Source organism: Nicotiana tabacum, chromosome 6 (genome assembly GCF_000715075.1).
Source record: "Nicotiana tabacum cultivar K326 chromosome 6, ASM71507v2, whole genome shotgun sequence".
Taxonomy (NCBI): Eukaryota; Viridiplantae; Streptophyta; class Magnoliopsida; order Solanales; family Solanaceae; genus Nicotiana; species Nicotiana tabacum.
Window position 1 is genome coordinate 84491114 of NC_134085.1, and position 14223 is coordinate 84505336.

The 14223-nt window shown below is 35.2% G+C and overlaps 1 long non-coding RNA gene across 2 annotated transcripts; it reads right to left on the reverse strand.

Annotated features, from left to right (window-relative positions):
- Window positions 1-3994: 3994 nt before the first annotated feature.
- Window positions 3995-13413, reverse strand: LOC107827003 (uncharacterized). Of its 2 annotated transcripts, none has more exons than XR_001657403.2 (7): window positions 12929-13413; window positions 11924-12013; window positions 7296-7390; window positions 4860-5598; window positions 4581-4783; window positions 4309-4395; window positions 3995-4219 (listed from the first exon to the last, which is right to left on the reverse strand). It is a non-coding gene; the product is annotated as an uncharacterized LOC107827003 (long non-coding RNA). The 2 variants fall into 2 exon arrangements; XR_001657400.2 differs by having other exon boundaries at window positions 4860-5609; window positions 12929-13260.
- Between the last annotated feature and the right edge of the window lie 810 nt (window positions 13414-14223).

Below are 14223 nucleotides of genomic sequence, written 5' to 3' on the forward strand. Positions count from 1 at the left end.
TTGCGGCGTGCAGCCCGATCCATAGATATATAATCCTCACAACTAGGCCCTCGACCTCTCTCAGTTATTAACCTCACCATCAGACTCTCAGTCTATCTCAGTCATCAATCTCACAATCCGACCCTCGGTCTATCTCAGTAAAACAGGGAACTCAGCCCAAAACAATTTCCACATGTTAAGAATATAGTGATAAAGCCAGATTTGAGCAATAAACAGGTAAATCATGACTGAGAATATGCTTTCAAACAAATAGAGTGAGGAAAGATAGTAAAAATGCCCCTAAGGGTCTCAGCAAGTCGGCACAAGGCCCCAAACATGGCATACATCCCAAAAATATAATAATGTCAAACAATTAACTATCAAATATGCATTAAAATATTCGTTCGGGATGGACTAGGTCACAATCCCCAGCGGTGCTCTACCCCACGCTCGTCATCCAGCGTGCAAGTCACCTCAAAGTAACACAACGACGTATAATTCGGGGTTTCAAACCCTCAGGACAGTATTTACGAACCGGCTAATTCTCTAGCTCGCGATGACTTTGTCTCTCAAATCGACCTCCAAATGCCTCGAATCTAGCCACAATAATTCGATTCAGTTAATAAAAAGTATAGGAATTAATTCCATATGAAATTTTACATTTTCCAATTAAAGATTCGAAATTGCGCTCAAAATTCACCCGTGGGGCCCACGTCTCGAAACCCGACAAAAATTACGGAATATGAAACCTCATCCAACCACGAGTCCAACCATACCAATTTTACTAAAATCTGACAACAACTCGACCCTCAAATCTTCAAATTAAACCAAGATTTCAAGATTTTCCCAACTAAAATCACCAATTAAATGCCAAAACTAGTAATAGATTCAGGTAATCTAACCAAAATTAAGTTAATAACACTTACCCCGTTATTTTCTCTGAAAATCTCCCGAAAATCGCCTCTCCCCGAGCTCCAATTTGGTAAAAATGGAAAATGGGATTCGTCCCATTTTCCAGAACTTAACATTCTGTCTTGTACTGTTCACACTGCTCACACTGTTTACGACTGTTTACGGGGTACTGTTCATGGGGTATTGTACACGGGGTACTGTACATTGTACTGTTCACGCAGGTGCGGTCACTGTTCACATGTGCGAAAAATGCAGAAACTGCCAAGAAAATTGCAGCAACTTTTCTTTTCACTAAAAAGGCTCTAACTCCATCATACGAACTTGGAATTTGATGATTCTTGTTCCTATGAGTCACAAATAATAATATGAACATAGCCCTTTAGTCGAAACTCAATTCGGAGCTCATTTGCTCAGTTCAATACCCATTTCACTCGTTAAACAATTAACTCATGTTTCGTGTCAGAAACTCAATCGCGAATTGATGAAATTAGACCAAACTTTCCAGATCAGTCCTATAATTCATTATCAAAATCCCTTAAGTCTCGAAATCAAATTTCGATCTCTGGAACTAAAAATGGATCTTTGGATCATTACATGCTTATGCTCAAAACGGCAAAATCTTCCAAAAACTCTTCCAAAACTTATCCGAGACTCGTGGGACCCCGACCAAACATGCCAACACACCCCATAACATAATTCAAACTTGATCCAACCTTAGGTATGCTCAAAACAACATCAAAACATCAAATCACCCTCGGATTCAAGCCTAAGAATTCCAAAACTTCTGAAATCCGAATTCGATCAAAAAATCGACCAAACGACGTCCAAATGACCTGAAATTTTGCACACGCATCACAAATGACATAACGAAGCTACAACAACTCTCGGAATTCCATTCCGACCCTTGGATCAAAATCTCACCTATCAACCGGAATTCGCCAAAATATTAACTTTGCCAATTCAAGCCACATCCTTCCACGGACTTCCAAAATGCATTCCGATCGTGCTGCTAAGTCATAAATCACCCAACGAAGCTATCCAAATCATAAAATTTTCGATCCGAGCTCATATACAAATAACTCAACTCTTAGTCAAACCTTTCAAATTCAAAGTTTTCAACTGAGACTGTTTCTTCAAATTCATTCCGATTTTTCCTGAAAACCAAAACCAACGATCTACATCAGTCATAATACGTTACACGGCGCAAGTCATGCCCGGGAACTGGCGATCAAAGTGCAAAAGTTCAAAACGACTGGTCGGATCGTTACAAGACGGCAAGGCTGTTATAGACAATTATACATCCAAAACTGAAAGCCGACAAGGCCACAAACAACCCAACTAGCATATTGTCTACAGACCTCTAACAGAAACATAACTGTACAAAGATGGGACTGAGCTACGTCATACCCATATACATATATATGTACAAACGTATCGTACCAATATCAAAAGCAGCTCCGGATCAAATGGAGCACGCCAACTCTCGTTGATCAGGGTTCCTAAGAAGCGGGACCGTCAACTTGCCTACCTGCACCTGCAAGCAAGAAATGCAAGCCCCGTGAAATAGGGAGTCAGTACGAAAAATATACTGAGTATGTAAGGCATGGAAATTAGTACGTAAAAGACATAGATGAAACATGGATTACTGAAACACATCTTTAAATCTGAATAACTTTGTAAATTTTGGAATGTTTATAATGTCATGCACGTGCATGTAAATATCATGTCATGCATAGGTATGAGTATACATAATATCATCAAGCCACTGAGGGTATCCCATCATATCGTCTCGGCCACTGTGGGCAACATCATCAACATATACCAGCTGATCAGGTAGTGGTGCATATATAATGCCATAACCTCTTCCCATATCCCATATACATATACATATACATACATATATATGCGTATATAACGTCGTTTGAATCATATTTCAGCCACTGTGGGCAACATCATTATCATATACCAGCTGATCAGGTGGTGGTGCGTATATAATGCTATAACCTTTTCCCATATCCCATATACATATATTTACATATATATGCGTATATAACGCCATCTTGTCATGAGTCAATGCACATGTATAAATGAGTGAAATACATGAAAAATACATAATAATCTCGATATTTCTTTCGAATAAACTTTTCCAACTGCATATTATTCTGAGACCCATGAACAGAAGATAATAATAATTCTCATGGGGAATCAAGAATATAGACACCCTACCATTTTTATGAATAGTGTAATTTATAGAAACTGTGTATTTGTTCGTTTCTTCAGTATAATTTGGACCATGCCAAAAGAAAGAAGGGAGGGCCTTAACATATCCGTTTCCTTGAAATTGGAACGAACTTGTTCTGCTTCTAACGTTTTTGTATACTAAAAGCAAAGATGGATTAAATCTTAAATGTTGAACTTGAACGTTTTCTTCAGCTTCTATTGTTTTGTGAATCAAAATGGGTCTAAGCAAAATTTTGCCCCAATGTTGGTTTTGAAGCTTCTGTTTCTTATTTGAACAGAATGTAACAATTAAATTTTTGTCTTTGAAATGAAATTGTTTATCTCATTTGATTTGATAAAGCCTACCACAAAGTCTTGGTAAGACTTTGATTTTAAATCTTGACACATGTAAAACATGAATTAATGACTCATCTTATACAAAAGGAGGGGCTGCCACGTTTTTCCTTGGGTAATTGATTAAATTTTTGTCCGCTTATTAGTTAACTGGGTAATATTCTGTTACCCGGTAACTAACTAATTACCCGCATAATTTAAAAATTACCCCGAATTATTTAAAATTCTATTTAATTTTTATAAATACTTCATATATACTTTATATATTATACTACCATGGTCATATGGTGCCTTGCATGGTATTCGTTCCTAATTATAGGGTATTATCGCTCGACCCCGTATTTTATTCCAAATTAGCCACTTTTAATGAAACTCGTTTTCTTTAATCCATGTACTCCTTTACCCTTCATAACACTTGTTTATCGCTTGTTATAAATAGCGTAAATATGTTAACGTCAAGATGACCTCATTCCCGAATCTACATCAACTAACTAAAGACAAAACTTTTAACGTGCGAAAACGCGAGATGTAACAAAGACCGAATTGAGTAATTATTAAAACAGAAAGTATATGAAACTGAGTCAATAATTAAGAACAGACAAATGATAACAACAAACTTTAAATTAATAACTCGTACAATTTTATTAAGAGTATCCGCATACGAGGCTTTGTATACTCGATCAACTTTTCTTTTTCTTGTAGCCAGAAAGACGTCCCTGCTTGAAAGAGACTCAGAAGTTTCTTTCTTTTTTTCCTGATTATATAAAAAGTGGTATAAAAATATTGCGGATTAAAGTTAATAAGTTCATATTTAAAAGAATAACAAGAAAAAAAATATCAAACCTCACATATTCGAGCAAAACTTCTTTTGCCAGCAGTGTGTGGATATTTCAAATTTTTGCGATTCTCGGTATTGGTTTGGGACATTTTCTGCAAATCAGCCAATGAATACAGAGTTGTCAAGTTCAATTGTCCCAACAGATTCAAATCAAGCTTAAATTGTGCACTAGGTTATGTAACTTAAGTGCATTTGATATATAAAGATAGTTAAGTAATTTCTAATTAAACATAAACCAAACATTCTCAGCAAATCATGAGACAATACTTAGTTTTACCTTGTAGGCATCAGAGTTCCAATAATTAAGAAGATCCCTAAATTGAGATTCAGGAATATCAACCGGCCTTTTCTCCATCCGAAGCTCGTCATTCTCATAGGCTTTATAATGGTCGTTAAGCAGTTGATTCTTATACTTTCTCCAAGCATTCTGAATTGATTCAAAAACCCACTTTTTGCAGCATCAGGAATATCATATTTTCCCTACAAATTTAATTTGCTACAGTTAGGTTAGTGTAAAAATATGAAATATCTACACAGAATATTGCGAACATCAAACCTTGATATATTTCCACATATTTTCTTTTGTTTAAAGTTTCCTCCAATTAAACACATTAAGAGGACAAAAGGCCGCATTCCTTGCTAATGTGCCGAGGTAGCTACCCAACTCTGCTACAACATCATCAGTAGGACCTATGGGTTGATTGTTCTCGTTTAGCACAATTAGCTTGCGCTCTTTCCTACCATGCAACACTTGGCATCAGAGTTTTTCTTCTTTTTCATTTTTCGGCAGAAGGACCTGCATTAATATTAAGTAAGAATAATCACCATATATCACGTCCATATTGTTTGTTAATTTAATGAAATAAAATTTATATGTTCTTGATTTGTTCCTCGGATTGTTCGTTTGTTTCATGATTGGAAGAATCCTCAAATTGTTCATGTATAATTTGTGAAGTACGAGTGGTGGAATCCAGTGGCAGTTGCTGCAATTGTTCACGCATTGCTTGTGATGCAAGAGAGGTAGAGTTCTGTGACTTTTACTGCACATGTTCATGTACAGTTTGTGTTGGAGGAGAAGCAGAAGGCTGAGGCAGTTGCAACAATTGATATTCCACTTGAGCTCCTAATCGCTGAAGTTGTTTTTCAATTAAATTCAGATGATGCTTGTCATTTGTCCTTGTAGCTTGAACAACTCTTTTTGTTTTCAACGATGAAACTTTTTGGTTCAGCAAAGATGCAAGTGATCTGGCTGCAATGCAATTTTTAGCTTTTTTGTTTTTACTTGAGTGCCCTTCCTGATTCATGACTATTCAAATTCCAGTCAAATTCAGAAAGTAAAATAAGAAATAAGTTTATTTGATATAAGTAATGCTGGTATACAATTTGATGCTTCCTTTGACATTGATGTAACTACAAATACTTTAAAATCAAAGGAGCTAAAACAGAGTTGTCAACCAGTAATCAAAGGAGCTAAAACGGAGTTAAGCAGTATATGCTCATAAGGCCAGTTCTGTAATAAATGATCTTCAAAAATGTAAAACAGGTACACAATTCTAATCACCTTATTTCTTTCTCTAGAATGCAACTCTTAACTTTCATCGAAATTCAAACAACATAGTAACATATAATATCTAGCTTACATAACAGAGAGGCACTAGCCAAAAACTCAGCAACATCTCAAGGGACTATTGCAATTCTTATTATGCCCACAGGGCAAAGATATTATTACTATATATATATTATGAATAGATGAGTTGTGTTGATAGTGTGCCTTATCTTATGCTTTGAATAAGGGAGAGTTGATTGACTGGACCAATCTATTATGCAGTTCCATATGAGAGAACCACAGATGTGCAATCTTGTATGCCGTACTGTTCTTAATGCAAAAACTGCAAAAGAGTTAAAGGAGAAGATTGAAGATGAATATCGGGTCAACATGTGAGAATTATCCTATGAAATCTCTATATATTGAATTTGTTTCCTCTTTTCTGGTTGTATAGTATTGCATCTAACATGCGGTGTGACGTTTTAACAGGATTTTGGATAATATTCCTCTTGTTATGCCCATAAAAAGGCCTGACCTGGACACTACAGTCTATCAGCATGGTTTTCATGTTGGTCTAAAGGGACAATATGCTGGAGTATGTATCAGATTATTTCAATTTTTGCTTTGGTGGTTTCGGTTTGTAAATATGGAGGCATTGTGAACTTATTTCCTCTGCATTTTCTCGTTCCTTCAGAGCAATGAGGAGAAGCATTTTATCCATAATCATCTGACATTCGCTGTCAAGTTTCACAAGGATCCACAAACTGATGTGGCTAGAGTTGTAGGTTTTGAAGTGAGACCATTTAGGTAATAATGTGTTGTATGATTGCTATTGATGAGCAAAACTTCACTGTCATTCCCATTTAGTAAGGCGAGTTATCTAGGGAAATATCATTAAACAGATACCAATTGATCTCCCTAAAAACAAGACTAACAGGAACAGAAGACTACCCGATTCAAACTAGGTGAAGCATGTCAAAATTCATGGATGAGCACTTCTCAAAACACGACAAGAAAGGAAAGAATTTCACTATGACACCTAAATTAGATTAATTTACTACTCAAACAGTATGGAATCCAAACTGAAATCGCTAATACACGACATGACCAAAATTGAGCAAAATCTCGCAACAGCTTCAAAACATTAAACTAAACTATCCTAAACAACAATAGGCAAGGAACATCGATGAATAACTCCAGGAAAATGCAAGTAATTGAACAGATAAATTAAAAGGCAAGAAAAAACTGAGCTTTAGTCCATTGAGGTCGGAGAATCGGACAGAGATGAAATGAGGAACAGATAAAGACATTGTTTTGGAGGTTTTATGTAATAATAGGCTTAATTAACACAGAAAGTGTTCAATTTCAGGCAATAATAAACAAAGTGCAGTGCACTGCTGGAGTCAGAAAATTAAATTTAGATTTCTTAATGACGAATTCACCTACCTCTATCTAACAGAAATGAAGAATTCTGATTTTCTGATTTGCTGATGTATATTAACGTCACCAAGAGCTGCTAAAATATTAGAAGATCCCAAATCCTGCAAAATTGAACCATGTTAGACTAAAATACTAAAGAAATAAAATAAAAAATTATTAAAATTATATAAACAAGAGTAATTATAAAATATTGATAAAAAATATTATTACTCACACTAAACAGAATATATTTAAAAGAATATAAGAAGTTTCTTCTTTAATCATCTGATACCATCCAGTCCCAATCAGTATCATCAAACTCATTCTCCTCTTCCGATGTTTCTATAATTGTATCATGTGAATGTTGTGCATTAGATGGAATATCAACGACATCAACGGGTACATCGTTTCTTAAGCATCCAACGTTAACATCAACTAATCCACTTAAGGAAACAATGTCATCATTAGGCTCCCTCCAAAATACGTCTTCAATATTGGAGCAATTCTCTTCCAAAGAATCATATAAATCAACAGGGACTTTATTCCTTGCATAATAAACATCTTTCTCAATAGGATACTCCACAAAAAAAAAACTTGATAAACTTGTGATGCTAACACAAAAGGGTCATATGTACTACATAATTTCTTAAAGTACACACGGGTTAACCCATATTCATCTATTTCATTACGAAACCAATCACATCTAAATAGTACAACACTAAAACAACCCCAATAATCAATCTCAATGATATCCTAAATAGCTCCATAATAGATAACCTCACCATGGATGGGAATTTGGTCCCTAGAGCTAGCAAAGCTATCGGTTGTTGCCGATAAAGTCACTCCATTGTTTTGAGTCTTGCATCGGGAATCCCGTTCTATGGTATGAAATCAGTATCCGTTAATGAAATATGCAATATATCTTTTGGCGATCGCATTAGGCCCTTTAACTAGCCATCTTACATAATCGAGCACTTCAATATTTTTAACTTTCTCAGCAAACCAATTGTTGAATTCCCGACTATGATTTCTTGCCCTTTCCCATGCATTTGATCTATTGTGATTACCAATTAAATTCTTATGTTCCCTGCAATGATGAATATTTCAAGATCAATCATATCATTAAAAAATGAAGTATAGAATAAGTGTTATATAATTTATCTTACTCGACAAACTTTTCCACTAGTTCATCTCCAGTATTGAACAGAGCATATCGATGTGCTTCATAACATAACTGTGGATCTATGTGAAAAGTATTTTTCTTCTAACTTCCAATTGGATGGCCTATAACAGGGAATATATATGACAAATTTTGAGGGCACTCATCATCTACAGTTGGGTATCTACTGAATCTTGTCTTCACGCTGTCATGTAGGTATCTTGAACAAAAAGTCAAACACTCTTCTGGCAAAAAATCCCTCTGCTATCGATGCTTCTGGATAAGATCGATTACGAACAAATGCCTTGTATTTACATAGGTTCCTCTCAATGGAATACATCCGACGAAGATGAGCTGGACCTCCAAGCTTAATTTCATTCACCAAATGTGGCATTATATCGAAAAAGGTTGGATGAAATTTTTTTTCAAGCTCACAATTTATCTCAACAATTTCAGAGTTCATTTTTTCAAGATCTCTTCGCCTTATGACCTTACTACATATGGCTCTAAAAAAGTTACCCAACCTAACCAAGGATAATGAAATACTCTTAGGCAATGTCTTTCTAACAGCAACCTGGAGCAAGTAATGCATTATAAAATGAGCATCATGACTCGTGTACCCTGATATTTTCATCTCCTTCACTTGCACGCATTCTGAAATATTTGAAGCACAACCTTTTGGTAACTTGGCATTTTTTATGACGGTACAAAATAAACTTTTCTGTTTTGGTTCCATGTAGAAACAAGCTTTAGCCAAACTCACTGTTCCATCATTATCTTCTCTTGATTGTAACTCCTTTCGTATCCCCATTTCTCGTAAGTCACAGCAAGCATTTACATGATCCTTTGACTTTTTTTTATTTCCAATAAAATCCCAAGCAAATTGTCACATATATTTTTCTCGGTGTGCTTCACATCAAGATTGTGCCTCAATTTGTTATGCATCCAATATGGCAATTCAAAAAAATAGATTTTTTTTCCACGGACCCTTGTTATCCGGAGGTCTTTTCTTTTTACCCTTTCCAAAAACATTGTTGAATTCAAGTAGCTCTTGAAATACTTCTACACCCGACAAAGGAGTAGGTGCAGGTCTATTCTCCTCCTTACCATCAAATGACTTTTTATCTTTCCGCAAAGGATAATCATGAGGCAAAAATCTTCGATGGCCCATATAACACATCTTATGACTGTGTTTGAGATATAGAGAGCATGTATCATATTTACAAGTGCGGCATGCCAACCTCCCCTTGGTGCTCCATCTTGAAAGCAAAGCTAATGCTGGAAAATCACTAACTGTCCACAACAAGGCTGCACGCATTTGAAATGTTTGCTTTGTCTCAGCATCATATGTTTCTATCCTAGTTTTCCATAGTTCCTTCAATTCTGCAATAAGTGATTGTAAGTACACATCTATATCATTTCTTGGAGATGAAGGACCTGGAATGATCATTGACAATACGATATATTCTAGCTTCATGCAAATCCATGGTGATAAATTGTAGTTCATTAACATGACATGCCACGTGCTATGAGAAATGCTCATGGTTCGAAATAGGTTGAAACCATCACTTGAAAGACCCAACCTAACATTACGTGGATCTTTGGAGAAGTCATGATGTAGAGAATCATCCTTCCAAGCTTCTCCATCAGCAGGATGCCTCATATTCTCATCATTAGGTTATTCATTAGCATGTCATCTCATTGCAATAGCTGTTTCAGGACATATGAATATCCTCTAAAGCCTAGGCTTCAAGGGAATGTACCTTAAAACCATTGCAGGAACTTTAGAACTTGTATTAGTCAATGCACGATTAGAACTTTTCCATCTAAAAGACCCACAAACAGAGGCCTTTGCATTGTCATTCCAAAATAGCATACAATTATTAGGGCATGCATGTATTTTTTATAATGAAGACCCAAATCTTTTATCATATTTTTAGCCTTGTTGAAAGACTCTGGCTGCTTAGCAAAGGGAAATGCCTCTTTTAACAATTCTAACAAGTCTGAAAAGGCTACATTACTCAACCCATGCAAAGACTTAAACAAGTATAACTGGATAGTGAAACTCAGTTTGTTGAAGTTTTCACACCTTGGATATAATTCTTGTTTGCCTTCCTCTCTTTAGATAGAGCCTCTCTCATCCCTTCTTCTTGTATCGGCTCACCTTCTACATTTCTGAATGTATCATGAAGTAATCCATCAATATTATCACGCATGTTAAAACCTTCATCATTATTGCTTTGACGAGGTGTAATTCTAGAGGAAAATCCTTCACCATGGAAAACTCATTCGGTGTAATCATCAACAAAGCCATTAACGACCAAGTGATCCTCCACCATATTTCTATAATGGCAATAGCGATTTATGCATTTTTTTGCATGGGCATAATATTTCATTTCCTTGGGAAGTTCGTTCAAATGCCTTATCAAGGAAATCATTCACTCCACGGATATACTCATCCGTCTATCTTAGGAGATGCATCCAACTTTTATCTACATTATGCATGGAAATCCTATACGACAAAAGTAAATCAATATAATTTACTCAATAAAATAAGGTACGTACTAATTTGACTTTGGCTAAAGCTAAAAGGGGATGAACTCAAGGAGTTACAAATAGTAAAGCAATTCTTGCATTGAGAAAAAAGCTATAAAATCATTAGAGAAGAGATCTGTTCTTAGTATCAACGAAAGTTCAAAATAAACCACAAAAGGTGTTCACATGGCACATTTTTGATAAGTACAACAACAAAAGCCTTTTCTTCTCAACATTAACTTTTACAAAGCCATGATTTCCAACAAAACAAAGCCATGATTTCTTTGCATACACTATAAACAATCAAAGAACTAAGTATTTATATTTCCAATTAATTTCCATTATCTCACATATTTTATTTTATTTTAAATGTGACAGCTTAATTATAACCGTTGATTATGTTTGGGATCGATCAAATTTTAAGTTGGTGATTTGTAGCGACTTTTGACCTAATTAAAGAACGCTTTGAAGCTAATTTTTGTCTATGCTGGCTGAGTTTATTATCTTTTTTTGGTTGTATTATTGTTTAATCACTAAGGATGTATTATTGATTAATCCTAATTTTGGTTTGGCCTTGTTTTACCTTTCTAACTCTAATTTCAGCCATTCTTGGCAAAACTCAAAACACAACTAATTCACTTATAATGGCATTTCCAAAGACAACAAGACTGAACACCTAAAGACTAAATAATGGTTTCAACATCCACTATATGTTATCAGGCCGACAACTCAGAGCTGAGAAACTATTTGATTTTTAGAATGAAAATATCAGGATTGTGATAAAACATCAAAAGACCTCATTTTTCTTCCTTCTAAACCAATTCTACTACAAAACTTAACAATAAAGAAAAAAAAAAGTTTCTTTCTTTATTAATCTGAAAGAGGAAAAACAAACAAAAGATTAAATTTTAACATTAAGAAACTAACACAATTACAAAAAGAAACGACTTTTGAAACTCACCAGTCCCAACAACCTCTTAAAAAGCCGGAGAAAGGGATTCTTCAAACACCAAACTTGAGGAAATTGTTAAGGAAAAGAACAAACAGTCACCTACAAACAGAAGAGTTAAATCTTGGTTATAGTAAAAGCTTCAGATTGGAGAAAAGTTAAATCTTGAAGCAGATTTTTGCAATGAAGAAAAGAAAGTTTCTCGGTAAGAATGAAGAGTCTGTTAAAATATTCAAGCTTCTAAATATTATTTTTTTATTTCACAAAATTACACTACCAAAAAGTTGGGATTTATTTCTGCAAAAAAGTAACATTATTGTTGAATACAATGCTGCCTAGATATACATTGTTTCAAGTTCAAGCCTCTCTATGGTGAAACAATAGATCTAATGTAGTATCAATAGTTTTTAGAAATCACGCATCAAAAGTTATCCCTTTTGTTTGTTGTCCAAGTCCAGCACTATTTCAAGGTTTTTAAAGTTAAGATTCACAAGTACATGCTCTATTTTCCACAAGTTGTTACACGCGTCATTGACACTTGTAAGATAAATATGTTTTTCTGTATCTCATGTACATATCGTGCTACAGAACAACAACCACTTTGAGCTTCAAACATGAAACATTTTGTCACCAGAAAAAAATCAAAGAATGGGGCACAAAAGAAAACTAATAAAGATGCCCAAAAAATGCACCCAAAATCACAAAAATTAAATAATTTTACATGTATTCCTTAAACAAAACAATAAACCCCATGAAGTCTACACGTGAAATCAATACATATCGATGAAATTAAAAACAGGGCCACAAATCCAAAAAGGGGAAGAACAAATAGGGAATAATACTAGGAAGAAATAGTGAAATAAAGAAGCAACTAAATTAGTAAAATGGAGGAGATTTACTGAATATAGCAAAACTTAGGCTTTGAGATTTAGAGAATACCCCTTTGTACCCTTATTTGACAAAAATTAAAGAGAGCACATTAAAAGTAGGCGAAAAAACCTGAGAGAAAGAAAGTACCTGTGATTTCACCCGCTCAATCCTAAGTCGTGGAATGATGTTAGTTTCTTTGCTTCCTTGGAGTTTCAGACGCCAAAAAATTTCAGAAATTTATTCTTCGAGCAGTCGAATATCGCCAAAAAGGTTTTTACACAATTTCGTTTTCTCTAACAAAGAGATTGAAATATGGGTTTTCTCCGAGCAATCGATGCTGGTTTAACAGGGGAAGAAGATGGTCTTTTGCATGGTGTTTTAGTGGACGTTTTATGGCTGAAAGACGGTGGAAATTTTGGTCAGAGATGGGCGGAGACGCGTCAGAGGAGATTTAGGGGTTTGGGACTTTGGGGATATCGACGACTGCTAATACAATATGGAGTACTTAAATTAGAGATTTTTATGTTTTTATTTTTCTAATTAATTAAAAAAATAGAAATTATTTTTGTTTGGCGGGTTTAACAAAATTTAGGAGGGAATCTGATGAGGAGAACAAAAACTGTTCCGTTACCAGTTTTCCCAAAAATCCATTCTAAACTGTCCGGTTAAAAAGTGCTATGGCAACGATTTAATTTCAATGGTAACGGTTTTACATCAAAAGTGTGCTAATATAATCCACATTCTACTGGAATGGTTATAGCCGTTGCTATATCTGTTCTATCGTAACAGTTCTATAACTATACGAAAAAACTGTTGCAATAGGCTTATTTTCTGGTAGTGTACCTTGGACTGAGTAGAACCCACAAAACCTAGCCCTTCTTCATCCAAAATTAGTCCTCCAACGCAGCTACAAGAAGGAAAAAGGGAGACTAGCAAGTTGTCCGGGATTTTTGGCACTAGAATCACATCGTTACACCCGAAATAACCTAGGGTTTGTGTGAGATTTTTGGGGAGGAGTTGTAGGGGTTCAATGTGGATTTCTTGGTATGAAATATGGCTTAAATAAATGAGTTTATAAGCCCTTAAAAGTCCTATCTTGGCCGACTTTGGAGCTTTTAATTGAGGTCTCTCCTTTTGGCAAGTAGGTGATGCACCTACTTGTCACCTGCTAGTCTGCGCAGTCTCGCAAAAATATGAATACATCTCTACTATAATGTTGTATCAATGAACGGTTTACTTCGTTGGAAACTAGACTCATAGATCTTCAAGTAGGTAGGTAGATCATTCCGTAATTCCATGTACATTGGTAGATGTGCTTAGCTACATTTGACCTAAGTTTCAGCATATTTATGAATGTAACTTGTGATGACCTTTGCCAATTTTTGTTCCACAACTCGCTTGAATTCAAAATGCAATACACAACTATCATACGACTAAAATAA